This window comes from Rutidosis leptorrhynchoides, chromosome 5, assembly GCF_046630445.1.
Source record: "Rutidosis leptorrhynchoides isolate AG116_Rl617_1_P2 chromosome 5, CSIRO_AGI_Rlap_v1, whole genome shotgun sequence".
NCBI lineage: Eukaryota > Viridiplantae > Streptophyta > Magnoliopsida > Asterales > Asteraceae > Rutidosis > Rutidosis leptorrhynchoides.
In genome coordinates, this window is record NC_092337.1 from 127,559,667 (window position 1) to 127,577,774 (window position 18,108).

Genomic DNA, 18,108 nt, shown 5'->3' on the forward strand with positions numbered 1-18,108 from the left:
TGATTAAAGAGATGTTTCAAACTCTTATGATCCGAATAAATAGTACACTTGACACCATACAAGTAATGGCTCCAAATTTTCAACGCATGTACCACCGCCGCCAACTCAAGATCATGAGTCGGATATCTCGTTTCGTGTTCCTTTAATTGTCCAGAGGCATGTGCGATGACTTTACCTCTTTGCATTAGAACACACCGGAGTCCATTTAACGAGGAATCACAATAAACCGTCATGTCTTCCACTCCTTCCGGCAACACTAACACCGGAGCTTGACACAACTTCTCTTTTAACAATTGAAAAGCAACTTCTTGCTCATTCTCCCAATTAAATCTCGCGTTCTTCCTTGTCAACTTCGTCAATGAAGAAGCGATCTTGGAAAAGTCTTGAATAAACCGACGATAATAACCGGCCAATCCGAGAAAACTTCGGACCTCCGTAGGCGTAGTCGGTTGTCTCCAACTCTTCACCGTCTCTATCTTCCCCGGATCCACTTGAATGCCGTCTTTGTTCACAATGTGGCCAAGGAATTGAACTTCCCTTAGCCAAAATTCACATTTGGAGAACTTAGCATACAACTTCTCCCTTCGTAACGTCTTCAAAACTTCACGCAAATGGCGTTCATGTTCGTTCATACTTTTCGAGTAGACAAGTATGTCGTCAATGAACACAATTACCGACTTGTCCAACATAGGTTGGCACACTCGGTTCATAAGATCCATGAATACCGCCGGTGCATTCGTAAGACCAAAAGGCATAACTACAAACTCAAAATGCCCATAACGCGTTCGAAAAGCCGTTTTCCCAATATCTTCCTCACGGACCCGCATTTGGTGATAGCCGGACCGTAGGTCAATCTTTGAGAAATACGTCGCACCTTGGAGTTGGTCAAACAAATCATCAATCCGAGGCAATGGATAACGATTCATGATCGTCACCTTATTCAACTCCCGATAATCGATGCACATCCGCATACTACCATCCTTCTTTTTCACGAATAAAACCGGAGCGCCCCACGGCGAAGCACTCGGTCGAATAAAACCCTTCTCAAGCAACTCTTGGGTTTGATTTAACAACTCTTGCATTTCCGTTGGTGCTAAACGATAAGGAGTTTTAGCGATGGGAGTAGCTCACGGAACCAACTCAATACGAAATTCAACTTGTCTTTCCGCCGGAACACCCGGTAACTCGTCCGGAAAAACGTCTTCGAATTCACTAACCACCAGAATTTCTCGAATGGGTGGTGGCTCATCACGAGTATCAACAACATGGGCAAGAAAAGCCATGCCACCACTAACAAGAAAACGACGTGCCCGTGCAAAAGAACATATCGGCACAAGTCTTCTTCGTTTATCGCCGTGAATAATTAACTCTCCCCTACTAGGGGTCTTCACACGAATAAACTTCTCATGGCATGCAATATCGGCTCTATTGTGTTCGAGCCAATCCATGCCCACAACAATATCAAAGTCGCCCAAGGTCATAGGGATAAGATCAATTTTAAAGTTTTCGGCACCAAAAACAACATCACAATTTTTACACACTTCAACCACTAGCACCATCTTGCCGTCCGCTATTTCGACTTCTACCGGATTACTTAACTTAGATAACGGTCTATCAAGTTTAGGCATAAATTTTGGAGACACAAACGACAAATTTGCACCGCTATCAAATAAAATCCTTGCCGGATTAGAGTTAACCATAAAAGTACCTGAGACAACTTCGTTGGATTGTTTGGCTTCGTCATTGGTCATCAAGTAGTTGCGACCCCTGGCCGTGCCCACCGCCTTCTCTAACTTCTTAGCATGATCATTATTCAAATCGGGGCATTCCGGCCTCTTGTGCCCCTCTTTACCACAATTAAAGCAAGTGATTTTGGTCGACGCCTTGGTGCAATCACGGGCCATGTGTCCTCTTTGGTTACAATTATAACACGTGGGTCCGAAACCCCTAGAAGTACCCTTCTTCACACTATTAACACTCTCGGAGCCTTTCTTGTTCTTTTTATTTGAAAAATTCGAATGACTCGAACCTTCAAACTTTCTCTTTGAAAAAGTGAAATCACTCTTTCTTGGAACCTCCGGCTCAAAACCCCGAGCCAACTCGAATAGCTCTTCAAAGGTCTTAGCCATTCCCCGACTAATCTTACCCTTTAACTCATCGTTCAAGGTACGGTAGAAATCTTTCATTAGCTTGTGATCGTCACCAACTTATTCTGGGCAAAAACGAGTCTTTGCCAAAAAGGTAGAGTTGAGAGTAACCAAGTCCATTGAACCTTGTTGCAAATGATGCAACTCGTCCCGGATTCTATCAAGGTCAGAAGAAGTTCGGTATTCTTGGAAGAATTCCTTCTTAAACTCCTCCCATGTCAAGCTCATGCATTGCTCTTCACCATATAAATTGATTTTATCGTCCCACCACAACTTGCCTTCTTCACGTAACATGCTAGACCCATACCTCGTCTTCTTCTCGGGAGGACACTGCGCGGTACGGAACGCCCCCTCGATATCGGAGATCCAACAAGTGCTTTTCAATGGATCCCTCACCCCATTAAACATCGGAGGTTGAGTATCCTTGAAATTTTTGTAGTGGAAGTCCCGCCTTCCTTCACCTCCTTCACCACGAGGATAAATGTTTCTAGCGTCAAGAGCCTCATCGACAGTGGCCTTCATTCGTTCATTAATTAAATCGGTTATTTACTCGTCAACTGATTCCTTGAAAACCTTTCTCACGCTAACAAGGAAATCCTCCTTGTAGTTCTTCAAGATGGCCTCAACTTTGGCCTTGAATTCGGGGTCCTCGCTTGTACCACCGATATCATTATCGTGTCCGTTTCTCGTCTTCATTCTATAAAACGGAAAAGGTTAAACCATGAACGAAAAGGCATAACACGTAAGTATATACATGCATACCACACTACCCCATCTGGCTCAGCAATTGTCGTACATTACTCGTTTGACACGATTTGCACCCGTAACAACGGTAGCTAATCGTTGTTACGTGAGCACGTCGCATTAACTTGCTAGTATAACGTCCGTCTTGCTTGATGATTGCTAAACACAACACAAAACAATTAGCACAAGGTTAGTTCACATAAACCAAAGCACTAACAATTTCCGATTAGACCCAAAGTCCTACAAGTCCCGCATAAAGCGCTCACACAATAAAGTCTAAGTCTAGGCACCTATCTCAAGTCGCCTAAATCCCTTAGACCATGCTCTGATACCACTTGAAACAACCCAACCCGTATTCCATATGATAATTTTTTTTTTTTATAATACACATTTACGCGCCAATTAAATATGTAAACCATTCCACAAGTTCCATTTAAACGTACATCAATTTAAATGTTTACAAAAGGCACGAAGGCCATTAATTAAGTTTTATACAAGTTTGACCCACTACAATGATAGTTTATAATCCAAACGACACTCGAGCACGGTTTGGGGCTAAACTACCCAAAACGTTAGGCCAACTTCAAAAAGCTAACACCAAAAGCACCCCCTGTCAACATAAACGGGAGACAACTAATCCAACCGTATGCCCTTACCCTTGTCTAAGCCGGAACCTATAAAATGATAAACAACGAAAGGGTAAGCAATGCTTAGTGAGTGCAACAATTATACATACATATATATAACCTATCCATTTGCAATCACAATACCAAATACCTCATACGAACTTGTAACTCAAATAGCATGTCAACATACCCGTAACACTAACAAGTCGTACATTATCACACCACTTCATTAGCATATACTCAACTCACTATATATATATATATATATATATATATATATATATATATATATATATATATATATATATATATATATATATATATATATATATTTATATAATATGCTAAACAAAACAACAATCTCAATATGGTTAACCAATATCGCTATGGTGCTACCGGCTCGTGGTTCACACCATACGCTTTTGAGTCATACTCATTTATAGTGCTACCGGATCGTGGTTCACACTCGATGCTACCGGCTCGTGGTTCACATCTTAGTTTATAGTGCTACCGGCTCGTGGTTCACACTCGATGCTACCGGCTCATGGTTCACATCCTAACCCACACATGTTATGGCACTACCGGCTCGGTGGTTCATACCATAACATTCACAAATAAATACGCTATATACACATACGTATAATTACTCCACTCACCTTGTCACAAGGATGATGATTTAGCACTTCCGAGCTTCAACGCAATGTACCTAAATCATTAAGTGCACATTCAATTTCACAACTAGTGGGATGAACCACGATACTCCCACTTGAGCATTTAATGACCCAATTTGCATTAAATGACTCAACTACACACAACCGCCCATAAATGGCCAAGACTCGACTTTAATCACTAAGGCTAGTGAATTAAAGTCTACTAACTTCAATTAACACAAAACTTAGGGTAATCCATACCCATTTCATCTAATTAGGTCAACTAGTACATTTTGACCCATTTTATATTACTTAGACTCACAATCAAGTCAAACTTACCCATTTACGCTTCTTTCATTAATCTTAAAGTGCATTAGTGACTAACAACACCATTTGACACTTACAACCTCAAATCATAATGCCAAAACCCTAGATTGTGGCTATTAGGGTTTCATTACAACAACACAACCCAATTTCACCCATTTTACCCTCAAATGGGTCATACAAATCTCTAGTAACCAAAACCCTAGCCATTAACCAATTAAAACTTAAAATATAAGGTTAGAACTTACCAAGACTATCCTCTTGTAGCTAACAACAAGGAGAACAACTTTAACTCTTGCTCCTAGGATTGATCCACAAATCTTCACCTCCAAATCTTAAGTTTATTCTAAGTGGGTTTTGTGTTTTGGGAGAGAAATTGGAAAGAAAAGAGAAAAGGAAATGAAATAAATGGAATAAGTGGCTGTGATTTAATGCTCCAATCTGATCTACAAGCAAAAAGACCAAATTACCCCTAAAACCCTTTTAAATTGAGTAGAAATCGGAGTCAGAACAGCAGAGATGCCGCGGCGCGGCCAATTTGTCGCGGCGCGACTTATCGAAGGAAAAACGAACCCTTTTAACCCAACTTCTGATCCAGTTTTGCTTGATATGCCGCGGCGCGGACTCAATTGTCGCGGCGCGGCCTAAGGCTGTATCTGAATAGCTCGACCAACTTAATTAATTTTCGATTTCATTTAATTTGTACATTCCAAACCCGCTTCCTATATTCACCTAGCCTTCAACAATAGTCTCACAAGACTTAACGCTAACCAAACCCATGTTTAAACTTATACATGCACACATTATCAAGTATACATATATATATACATATATACATATATATATACATATATATATATATATACATATATATATACATATATATATATATATATACATATATATATATATATATACATATATATATATATATATATATATATATATATATATATATATATATATATATATATATATATATATATATATATATATATATATATATATCTACACATATATTCATACATTTACGCATAAGCTAACGAGTTATAAACGTACAAATGATTAAGTAAGTACATTTCGATACGTATGGGAAAACGGGATGTTACAATATTAAAGAAAAAGAAGGGGCTAATTGGAGAAAAGTATAAAGTAAAAAAAAAAAAAAACGATGTGGGAAGAGACACGGTGGCCGGGATTCGAACATAGCACCTGATGCTAAGCATGCAGGCACGCGAACCACTCAACCAAACATACGTTTGTTATAATTATGAACGAATATGTATTTTTCTGTAACCAAAATCGGGTTTTTCAAATCAATTGCGATTGCAAGATTACTGTTCATATTCTTCTAATTGAATATATATACAATATAATGCTTAAAATGCGTGAAGTCGAGTACCAAGTGATTTAATCTTCGTGGTCTAACCATGTATGTTCTACCAAGTTGAATCGAAGTCCGTCGTGCATATCCCAATCTCGTAATTACTTAATTATGCGATCGTACGTTTCACACCTATTGATCAAAGTACCTTGCATATTACCAATCGATTCATAGAATTCATAATCCTCAACAATGCTATAACATCTTCATTACATGTTATGCAATATGATACAAGCATACGTGTTTTATGTCATCAACCTTTTAGTATCCAAAAGTCTTTTCAACGTCTTTACGAGCAGCGGCTTGTATTTTTGATAAAATAAGACCATTCAATACAACGCTTGGAAAACCTTTAACAAATGATGCCCCCATATTGGGTATATCCTTTTGGCGAGATAGTATCATCTTTGGTACTTCATATCGAATGTTGTATACGAGGTTTGAGGCGCTATATCATTTAACGTGGAGTTGAACAACATACTAGAGTTTAGCACATTTAAGTCGATGTTTGAACTCGCTACTCCAAAATAACCATGCTAAAATAATATGATATAGCTTCAAGTATAATCATCGGATAATGATGAGACCTCGAGCGAAAGCGTCGTTTGAAATACTCAGGATAGTATTTTGCGTAAGGGCCAAAGTAATATAACATAAGCCTTTCATGAGCACCTAATTTATCGCGCTCGATATATAACGTCGTCTATTCCATTGGGTGTTGGAACTTTCACTTACGTCTTCCAAATCACAATTTCCAAAAACTACATTAATCAATTGTAGCATAGTTTTGTCTCTGAAAGAGGAGTCGGAAGACATTTTTTATTGAGGGAGAAAGATCTGAGATATAAAATAGTATGAGTGAAAAGGTGGATATATAAATATGTTAGTATTTAAATTGTGAAAAAAAAAAAATTTTAAAAAAAGGAAATTAAATACATCATTTCTATCCGTTATACACAAACAAACGTTCAATATGTCGCATATCCTAATGTTCGAAATCTAACGCCGGACAAAAACTATCTCTGGAACGACGAGACGAGTGGCCAAACGTCGAACTCTTGGTATTCTAGAACTTTGAAAAAAACTCACTCTTGGTGCTATGATATACGTCCAGTTTGTGTTTATGATGGCAAAGAATGTAGGAAGTATTTGTTGGGTGCTATGATTGTGTCATTGTGATACAGGTGGCGGGATAAGGTGGCGATTGGGATCGTTCCGCTAAAATTATGGACCCTGTTCAGCAAGTACAAACTAAGCCTTTTATATGATAATTTTTTTCTTATATATAATAATAAATTAATAATGCTTATTATATCATTACTACTAGCATCGTTCAAAATAGTAGTTGCACAAAACTTAATATCAAAAAATTAATGGGTTGAATCACTGTATATTAAATACGTTGGGATTTCTTGCGATGACACACTTAGCACAGCCCAAATCCGCCCCTGAACTGGCGATCAAAACCGGCAACATGTATACAATACGTAAAAACGTAAACGTAACCTAATGTGTCGATATCGTTGTTGGATTGTGAAGAGGCCGGGTGTTAACTAAAAGAACTAAATTTTTAAGAACAATAATACAGTATAGATTGATATGACACTACTACAAAAATAACAAAAGGAACCCCAATTTGGAACCTCTTTCTAGAGGAGTCAAAGAAAAGAGGTTCCAAAAACTAAAAGGAACCGGTTTTTGTACCTCGCAAACGAAACCGGTCTCTTTAATTAACTTAATAAACCTCTTTTTTTAGAAAAACGGGTTCTATCCTTTTGGAACATGTTTTTACTTAAAAACAGGTCTCTTTCCCTCAAGTTTAGGAATGTGTTTGGATACAAAACCGGTTTCAAGCTTTTGGAAACTTTTTTTATTTAAAAAGAGGTCTATTTCCTTCAAGTTTAGGAACCTGATTCAATTAAACCCTAATTGAACAAAAACTAATTGAACCCTTCATTTGTTCATTCTCACTCTCACTGCAGACATAAAAAAAACCCTTCATCCCACTCTCACCGATCCGACTTCCGATCTCTCTAACTTCCGTTCATTCAAATTACCCTTCATCGTCACTAGCGCCGTCACCTGTGAACCCTACTCTATCCTCCTTATTTCAATTTCAATTAGAGCAGAACAAGACCACAAGCTCTCCAAATACCGTAGCTACATGTAAAAATCGTAATCCGGCCACAAAGCTGGTAAAACCGTAATCCGGCCACAAAGCTCTCCAAATATCATGGTATTTTTTTTTTCTATTTGTTAAAATTATTGTTAGGGTTTTTAATTTAGTGACAGGGCTTGTTAAAATCAGTTGTTTGGCTCAGTGGACATGTGGTGGTGCCTAGCACCCCGCCGGGCTAGAGGTCTCGGGTTCGAGCCTCGTCACCTACAAAGGATATTATTTGAAAGAAATTCCTTGAGGGTGGCCAAAGGGAAGGTTTTACCGACCCGCTCCGGGACTAAGGTCCGGCCCGCCTGCCCCGTATGGGATGGTTTAAGGGTCGGATCCCGTGAGTGTGGTTCGGGTTTCCTGCCCGAACGCGTGTGTGTGCAAATGATGACTAGGCTTCGGTCCGGACTGCCGTTAAAAAAAAAAGAAAAAAAAAAGGTAGTTAAAAGTAGTGTTATTGTTAGGGATTGTTAAAAGTAGAGTTAGGTTTTGTTAAAAGCAGTGTTAGTGTTAGGGTTTGGCACTAGTGGCTTATTTTGTTAATATAATATAATACGTTGCAAATAAACAAAATTGTCCACACACTTAACCTTGCATCTTTTTATAACCAAATTGCCCAACCAGATTGATAATGATGTACTTTTTCGCTAATTGCTCTTGTTATTAATATTGTTAAGGGATTAAATGATTATTAGATGAAATATGGATTTCAAGTCGTGTTTCGATTTAAGCTGTGTATGTTGATTTATTGTTATATGTTATATGTTTATTTTGGATATGCATGTACCTCTTACATCGAGTTTACGACATAAGTTATTGAAGTTTTTTATTTAAAAAGTTTACCTGTTTAACGAAAAACCATAAGCTAAAAGTAAAAGGATCGAAGTTGTCACTTCAATTTATGCGTCATTTATATCATGTGCTAACAGTTCTGCTTTTGTATTTAATGTTTGTATCAACTTGTGTAGAAACCATATGTGAGAAGAATAATAATATGTCCAAGCTTCAAGTATCAATTTAAAGACACAAATGATGGATCCCAGGAGCAACTGTATATATCGAACCTTGGAAGCTGATCATTGTCTACTTTGCTTATAATAGATGTAAATAGTTGAGGGGTATGCACTTGCTCTCTCTCCCACCGCATCTTGTCCAAGTATAGGTAGAAAATGATTTTAAAAAAAATAATTTGGTACATTTTTATGAGATTAAACGGTTCATTTGTTAAGAGTTAGAAACATGTTTTGTTGTGTTGGGTTGGGTTAGGTTGGGTTAGGTTGGGTTGACCATTGATATATCATGGACTTGACCTACAAAGTAATTTTGCTATTTTTATGGAATGTGACAATGAGACATTATTGGCCATTATAGGCAAATCTAAAGGCTTCCACGTAGCTAGAGTAGATGTATTCCATTTCAATAAAATAAATATTATAAGAGAATTTGGGAACTGCTAGTGTGTATGCTTTTTAGTCACTAATGGAAAGATAAAAGTATGGTTATATTTTACTGCAGATCTTGGATGACAATGAAAGATGGGAGGTTTAAGTTTTTTAAAAGTGCAAGAGACTTGCCTACCATTAGTATGTTCATGAACCAATAATCTTAAGATAATAACTTTTACTGAATCAGTCATGTTTTTTCATTGTTTGAATCATAGAACATGAGTTATATTGGGTTCTGATTCCATGGTGTGAATTGTCTCGGTACCATGATGAGGTGCATAGATGTAAGTTTCTTGCAATATTCTTCATTATAGCTTTCTTCAAATAATAACTTATACACCTAATCAAACTTGAGGTCCATTTACAGATTTCTATTTTGTACTATTGGTGTTGAAGTTTGAAGTAGCCTATATGCATTGGGCTCTTTTATATAGAATTCGGGAAAATGGGCGTGTAACAATGTCAGTTCGTCTTCTGGTGTGTAATCATAACTTTCTTGGATATTGTGCTTACTCGATTAAAATTCAAACCCACACAAACCTGCACTTTACTTACCCTGCGTTTTGACTAACATGCTCTTTTTTGTTATTTTTATAGATACCGTGGATTACTACACAACATTTTAGCGCGACAGAGTTGGAAAGTATCGTTCGTACTTGGATCTCCGAATATTTGAAGCCTTCATTAGTTAAGTTTTTAGTGGTCCTTACTTATCTTATTTTTGATTGTTGAACATTTTGGTTTTTGAAGTTTCAAAAAGACTAGAACTTGTGTAAGTTATTTTGGTGGTTGATGTTTCAACAAAACTAAGATATGTGTACCTTTTGAAGTATTCTGTATGTTTATGAAGCTAGAGCGGAGTACTTTGTTAGCAGCTTGTTTTAAATTATTAAATAGCAGGTTTCAATGTATATGAATATATATCAGGTTTTGTTAATCAAACTCATTTGAATTTTTTTTTTTTTTTTTTTTAAACAGAAGCTTTGAAACCGGTTTTTAATAAAAAAAAAAAGGGTTCCAAATAAATGGTATCGAAACCGGTTTTGTAATAAAAGAGGTTTCTTTTATTCAAGAAAGAAACCGGTTTTTTGTTAAAAAGAGGTTCCTTTTCTTCATCAAAGGAACCGGTTTCTTAACCGGTTCCACACTTTTGGAACTCCCACCTAAATGAACCTCTTGTAAAACTGGTTCCTAAAGGGTAAAAAAAGAGGTTCCTTTGCTAATTTTTTGTAGTAGTGAGTTTTTTTTTTTTTTTTATCTTAACATGGACATTTAGTTGTTTAGTTCACGTAACTATATAATTTCATATATTTTTTTGGTTGTCTTATATTAATAGTTCACTTTTAAAATAAATAAAAATGATAAAGCAAAGTTCAATTATATTAAAACAAAACAATTAGGTAACAAATAAGGATAAAACTGTAAAATGCAAAAAAAATAAATAAATAAATAAAATATATATATATATATATATATATATATATATATATATATATTGTGATAATATTTTTAATTATGTATTTTATCTTTTCAACTATTACATTGAAACAAAGTGAGTATATGTTAAATTTTTGTTTTTTGTTTTGGTAAAGGTGAGTATATGTTATTACAAGCGCTCCATGGAGCCAAAGCCATTTTCCGTTCTCGATCCACCACTAATGTGTCATTATGCAACTCCCCGTTAACGGTCCATTGTGTCCCCGGTCGACATATACCGCTTTTAGCTCATTAACATGTTTTACGCATGGGGAGTGATATTTTCACTCACATATTTGATAAATTCACTTACACATTTGATGAATTCACTTATATTATGTATTATTACTTGTACCGTATAACTTGTACACATAAGCTCGATCATTTTGGTTTTCTTTTAAACGTTATTGGTGATTGCTGACGTACAGATAGAATACCCAGGTACTTATACGCGGGGTATCCTCCAATTCCCGATTTTTAACCTTAGATATTCGTCATGGTCACGTGTTCAACACGTGATCTTAGTAGCTGAAACACTTCAACAGAGTAATAGAAGTCCAACAGAAGTTCTCTTATGTAAACATTTCAATTGTAACCAATTGTGAATAATAAAGTCAATTTGATTTCGAAACTAGTTCTTGTGCCCTAGTTTTTCAGATTGAGTTATAGTGTAATTTTGATTCTACAAGTCTAGATCGTGCAAATTAAGGTCACTGCAAGTGGTATCTGAGTTCTTTCTTGGGCAATGATCAAATTCTTGTGATAATCAATTAAAATGGTGATGGCGACACGCAGTGTAGTCAACGGAGAAGAAGCTATGCCGGAGTATTTCAAAATAGTTATGGCTGAGATAAATCACTCTATGAACAACATCAATGAAAGGATAGACAACATATTGATTCAATACGTGACCATGGCAATATTATAATTAAATGTAGAAACTTACAATCTATATGCATATACACAAATCTCATCTACAAGATTTAACATACTGATAGACCAAATTAAAAGAATTTCGTATGACAAAATGATAATGATATCATCCGCGTTTATTTTAAAATAGAATACAAATTTTGCATCATCATTTCATACATTATAGAGTACAGTTTTGTTAAATTTCGACACGTATATTACGTTTCTTTTGACATACCACCGCTTTGCATAACTGATTATATCGAAAAGTATACACTATATACTCGTATTATGTTGATCAAGCATGTACGTTCTTCGATTATATATATATATATATATATATATATATATATATATATATATATATATATATATATATATATATATATATATATATATATATATATATATATAGTGGTAGGATCAAGAGGGAAGTAACCAATCGGGGGGAAGCGGGGGGAAGCAAAAGCTTTTTTTTTCGTTTTTTTTTTTTGAAATTTTTTAATTTGGATATGGGGGGAAGCGGGGGGAAGCGTATGTCGAGGTTTTAACTATTGGGGTTTAGATATTAGGGTTTATAGGGTTTAGATATTAGGGTTTAGAAATTTAGGGTTTAGGGTTTAGATTTAGGATTTAGATTGAGTTTTTTAACCCAAAACACCAAACCCTAAACCCTAAACCCTAAACTCTAAACTCTAAATCGGGCTAAATTTTACTTCACAAAACATGAAAAAAAAACGTTCATATTCTTCACGAACAATATTATCTTGAATGTTATTTTTATCGATCGTTTTTCCGCCTAAATAATAACATTCATCACGAAGTGTCTCTTCTAAATGTTCATATTTTCGTGTGATCTTGATGCCGGAAAAAAAAAATTCAAAAAAAAAACGAAATTTTTTTTTTCCTTCCCCCCGCTTCCCTCCGATTGGTTACTTCCCCATTGATCCTGCCCCCTATATAGTGGTAGGATCAAGAGGGAAGTAACCAATCGGGGGGAAGCGGGGGGAAGCAAAAACTTTTTTTTTCGTTTTTTGAAAAAACTTTGTTCACGAATATTATAGATGAGATGAAAATATGAACATTTAGTAGAGACACTTTGTGAAAAATATTTTTATTTTGGCGGGAAAACGCTCGAAGAAGTAATATATAACAATTATCGTGTTTTTCGAGCGTATGTCGAGGTTTTAGCTATTGGGGTTTAGATATTAGGGTTTATAGGGCTTAGATATTAGGGTTTATAGGGTTTAGATATTAGGGTTTAGAAATTTAGGGTTTAGGGTTTAGATTTAGGATTTAGATTGAGTTTTTAACACGAACGGTTTAGAGTTTATGGTTTAGGGTTTAGGGTTTAGGGTTTGGTGTTTTGGGTTTATGAAATAAACCCAAAACACCAAACCCTAAACCCTAAACTCTAAACTCTAAATCGGGCTAAATTTTACTTCACAAAACATGAAGAAAAAAAACGTTCATATTCTTCACGAACAATATTATCTTGAATGTTATTTTTGTCGATCGTTTTTCCGCCTAAATAATAACATTCATCACGAAGTGTCTCTTCTAAATGTTCATATTTTCGTGTGATCTTGATGCCGGAAAAAAAAAAATTCAAAAAAAAAACGAAAAAAAAAAATTTCTTCCCCCCGATTGGTTACTTCCCCATTGATCCTGCTCATATATATATATATATATATATATATATATATATATATATATATATATATATATGTAGGGGCAGGATCAATGGGGAAGTAACCAATCGGGGGGAAGCGGGGGAAGGAAAAAAAAAATCGTTTTTTTTTTTGAAATTTTTTTTTCCGGCATCAAGATCACACGAAAATATGAACATTTAGAAGAGACACTTCGTGATGAATGTTATTATTTAGGCGGGAAAACGATCGACAAAAATAACATTCAAGATAATATTGTTCGTGAAGAATATGAACGTTTTTTTTTCATGTTTTGTGAAGTAAAATTTAGCCCGATTTAGAGTTTAGAGTTTAGGGTTTAGGGTTTGGTGTTTTGGGTTTATGTAAAAACTCAATCTAAATCCTAAATCTAAACCCTAAATCTAAACCCTAAACCCTAAATTTCTAAACCCTAATATCTAAACCCTATAAACCCTAATATCTAAACCCTAATATCTAAACCCCAATAGCTAAAACCTCGACATACGCTCGAAAAACACGATAATTGTTATATATTACTTCTTCGAGCGTTTTTCCGCCAAAATAAAAACATTTATCACAAAGTGTCTCTACTAAATGTTCATATTTTCATCTCATCTATAATGTTCGTGAACAAAGTTTTTTCAAAAAACGAAAAAAAAAAAGTTTTTGCTTCCCCCCGCTTGGTTACTTCCCTCTTGATCCTACCACTATATATATATATATATATATATATATATATATATATACACTAGATTTAAGAGCCCGTGCGTTGCACGGGAACTTTTTCACAAACAATCTTGAATCTGAATATGATATATATCAATTAACGATATTATACAGAAAGTGTCACGAGTACTATTGTGGGTGAATTAGTTAAGTATTTTTCTTTACACAAAACACATCACCAAGAGTTGGATAACTTAAACTTTATTTTAGACCTAGCACATAGATTCACGAAAATAAATAGGACATGATAATTGCTTAAGAGCTCGTGTGTTGTAACTCTTGGATCGTAAACCATATCATAGTCGCTCTAAACACCCTATAGTTAGTTGCTTTACACTATATGCGCTCAAGGTTGTAGCCCATGTACAATAGTAATTGGTAGCCTATGTAAATTTGAATAAAACGAAAGATTTCTTGCAAGAATCAACGTTGATGCCTATGTACAATAGTAATTGGTAGGCTATGTACCAAATATGGATAATTAAGACATTCAATAACATACAATAGTAATTGTTAGCCTATGTACACAAAATTTGGACACCATTTAGCCAAAAAAAAAAATAAACGTGATTCAAATTAACTCACACATAAGTGAATGGGTCGAAATTGCAACCTTTAAGTACTGAGCAATGTATCATATAATAGGATGTAAAGCACATCAAAGTAGACTTTGCATACTTGTCCTGGTATACAGTCATTGACGATAATCGAAAGCCCTCTGATAAATGCCTGGCGATTGTGGCAGGACCCACGTAAAAGATCAGACGAAAATAGTAAAAACCTCAAATTATTAAATATTGTATCTATATATAAAATGCAGTGAAAAGATCGTACACTGGGTATAATGCAGTCACAAGCACCCATCCATTTACAAACTTTAAAAAATTTGATCAACACAACTCATAAAAAGCACAAACTTTCCACATAATGAAAAGCCTATAACAGTTTATTGTATAGGGAATATAAATTATTAAGCTTTCTACTTGTAGTTCCATTAAAAATAGTCATGTCACATTGAAAGCAAAAAAAGAGTTATAGCTTCAATGCAATATGACCATCTAAAACAGCTTGAATTGATATCAACACACGATTTTTCAGAAACGTAAATTAGTCTGCTTCTTAATCGCTAAAATTATCTCAAGATAGAACCTTTCACAAATGTAAGAGTAAAAAAAATGAAATCAATGAAACATACCTCAAAACCGTTCAACCTCTCTAATAGTTGAATCGATGGATCGGAATTTCAGGTAACGATGATCTTGTCTTTGATTTGTTTGGAGACGTGTAAATAGTGGATGATGTATTGCTTAATACAACTCCAGTTATAAACACGTGCCTAGCTAACTACTTACGTCACTAACTAATTATATATGTTTTAACCACCAATATCCTGACAAGTGGATACTTAACAAACTAACTGTAATTGACTATTTGACCCGTAGCAATAGAGTACAAGAAACACATTAAATAAATTTAGTAGATCGTGCAGTTAAACTAAATCGTTTCTTTGCATTAGTTACCTTGTTCTATATAATGTAGGTCAAACCTTAGGTATTGTCAACAGCCCTTGCACAAAAGTTGAAAATATGAACTTATGTCTTAAACAAATACAAGATGTGGTAAATAAATGGGTTGCTTTTACCACGATTGGGTAACCCATGACAACTATTTGTCCAATTATTCACAAATAGTTAATATGATAACAAAAACCATTTTTTAATATGATTATGATCCACTTTCTTAAAACAGAAAAAGTAAAATTATTTCAAAATTTTAACCCGTTTACTACGATTAGACTTTAGGGAGACTGTAAGCAATTAAATTAAAATTTTGTTGACTTTCAGCCCGTTCAACCCATTAGGTGTTTACCAAATTTCTTCGATTTGATCCATTAGCAACAAACTACTCTACCCAATTAATGCATTCATTTGTAAGTAAATAGGTCAGATTACCAATTCTAACTAAAAGCATCTAACACTTCAATTGTGCAAACGACAACATAATTCATATCAGATGCTAAAGAAAGTTGAAAAATAGAGAAGTTTTTAAGGCACCTTTGGTGTATACATGACACATAGGCAATCAGACAGAAGGGCATTTCTTTCGGCAGTGGGACAAGATGTGATGAATTTAACGTGGTTAGAAACACCTTTAATATCTACCAGGAATTTTAGTTGCTCCAAGTAGTCAACATTCTCTTTCAACCACTTATCAAATACACTTGCCGAAAAAACATGATGATTAAAAAAAGAAACTTGGTACATCTATGAGTGAAACTTATGTAATCAAGTACTGATTGTATATCCAGAAATTGTATACAGATCATATATACTTAAATTGAACAGAATGTGCAAAGAACACCTGATGAATAATCAAAGCTGTATAACAGATAGGTTTAAGTATTATAGTGTCAAGGTGAAATCTTTCATGGATCATTGCACCTTCATTATAAACAACCGTAGAATCCGAAGAAGATGGGCTGCAGCTGTTACGTAAAAATAACTTTATTGGATTTGAATGGTTGCTGGTACAGCTTCCTTATTTCCCAATTAAAATTGATGGTGCTGCATTGTCAAAAAGTAGCAAATCATTCAATTTGATACCAGTCACTATACATGTTATAATCCAGTATCGGAATGCTAATTTATGAGCTTTGGTTGCTGTTGATAAGCCCTTACCCACAAAAAACCCATTTAAACTTTACTTTTTATTCAAATATGGAGAAAAAGAAGCTACCTTTCACCAACAGCAATAAATCACATTTGATAAGTCGACATAAAACAAACGAATAATTTGTTACATTCAAAAGAGACCCTGTTCCTATGTCTTATTTTCTCTTCCCTGCATCTCGATTGTTTTTCGATTAGTAAATACGTCTTGACAGATGATAGCAATGAACTACTTTGTATCAAATCGATTCCTGCAAAATAATAATATATTTTAGCTTAAAAAATTGATTATATTCAAAAAACTGAATCTTGCAAATCATATACAACCATAATATGAGTTAGATAATAGAGAATATTAAGTTAAATTTATGGTTTTTAATAACCTGCAAAGTCACAAACTTTTACGAAAAGCAAAAATAATAAACCTCAAATCGACAAATCGTAGTGCTTCACAACTGAATTCGACGGATATGTTTCGTTAAATTGATTGTAGCCGATATTAAGTAACCCAGCCACGAATTGATTATTTAACAGCAAGCACACAGATAACCCTTTTGCGGTAGTCGAATTGATTCGTTAAACACCAATACATCAAAACAACCTGCTTCCGAATCGAGCACAGTTTTGTTTCAATTATAATCTGGGTTTTGAGTTGCAGGATGGATTCGTTAAACGAATTTATGGAGTAATTATCAGATAAAGCGCCGTTTGTATTTTTTATGGAACAAGAACATACAGAATAGAAGTTATGAAACCCTAACAAACTGACCCCCTTTTTTCTTTGATGTCCCGTAATTTTTCATAGACACGTAATTAATTAGTATTAATCCAGATTTAATCCCTATTTAACACGTCAGTAACATGATTAGGGAATACTTAGCAGCTTGACACATTGGATTTATCTACACGATTTATAGAAGTTTAATAGATAGATAGATAGATTATAGATAGATAGATAGATTATAGATTATATATATATATATATATTGGTAGGATCAAGAGGGAAGTAACTAATCGGAGAAAGCGGGGGGAAGCAAAATCTTTTTTTTTTGTTTTTTGAAAAAACTTTGTTCACGAACATTATAAATTGGATGAAAATATGAACATTTAATAAATAAACTTTGTGATAAATGTTTTTATTTTAGCGAGAAAACGCTCGAAGAACTAA

General features: G+C 34.8%; 1 long non-coding RNA gene across 1 annotated transcript; it reads right to left on the reverse strand.

Annotated features, from left to right (window-relative positions):
• Positions 1–14,742: 14,742 nt before the first annotated feature.
• LOC139847608 (uncharacterized) lies at positions 14,743–17,858 on the reverse strand. Its single transcript, XR_011759589.1, has 3 exons — positions 17,366–17,858; positions 17,008–17,191; positions 14,743–16,835 (listed from the first exon to the last, which is right to left on the reverse strand). It is a non-coding gene; the product is annotated as an uncharacterized lncRNA (long non-coding RNA).
• Positions 17,859–18,108: the final 250 nt, after the last annotated feature.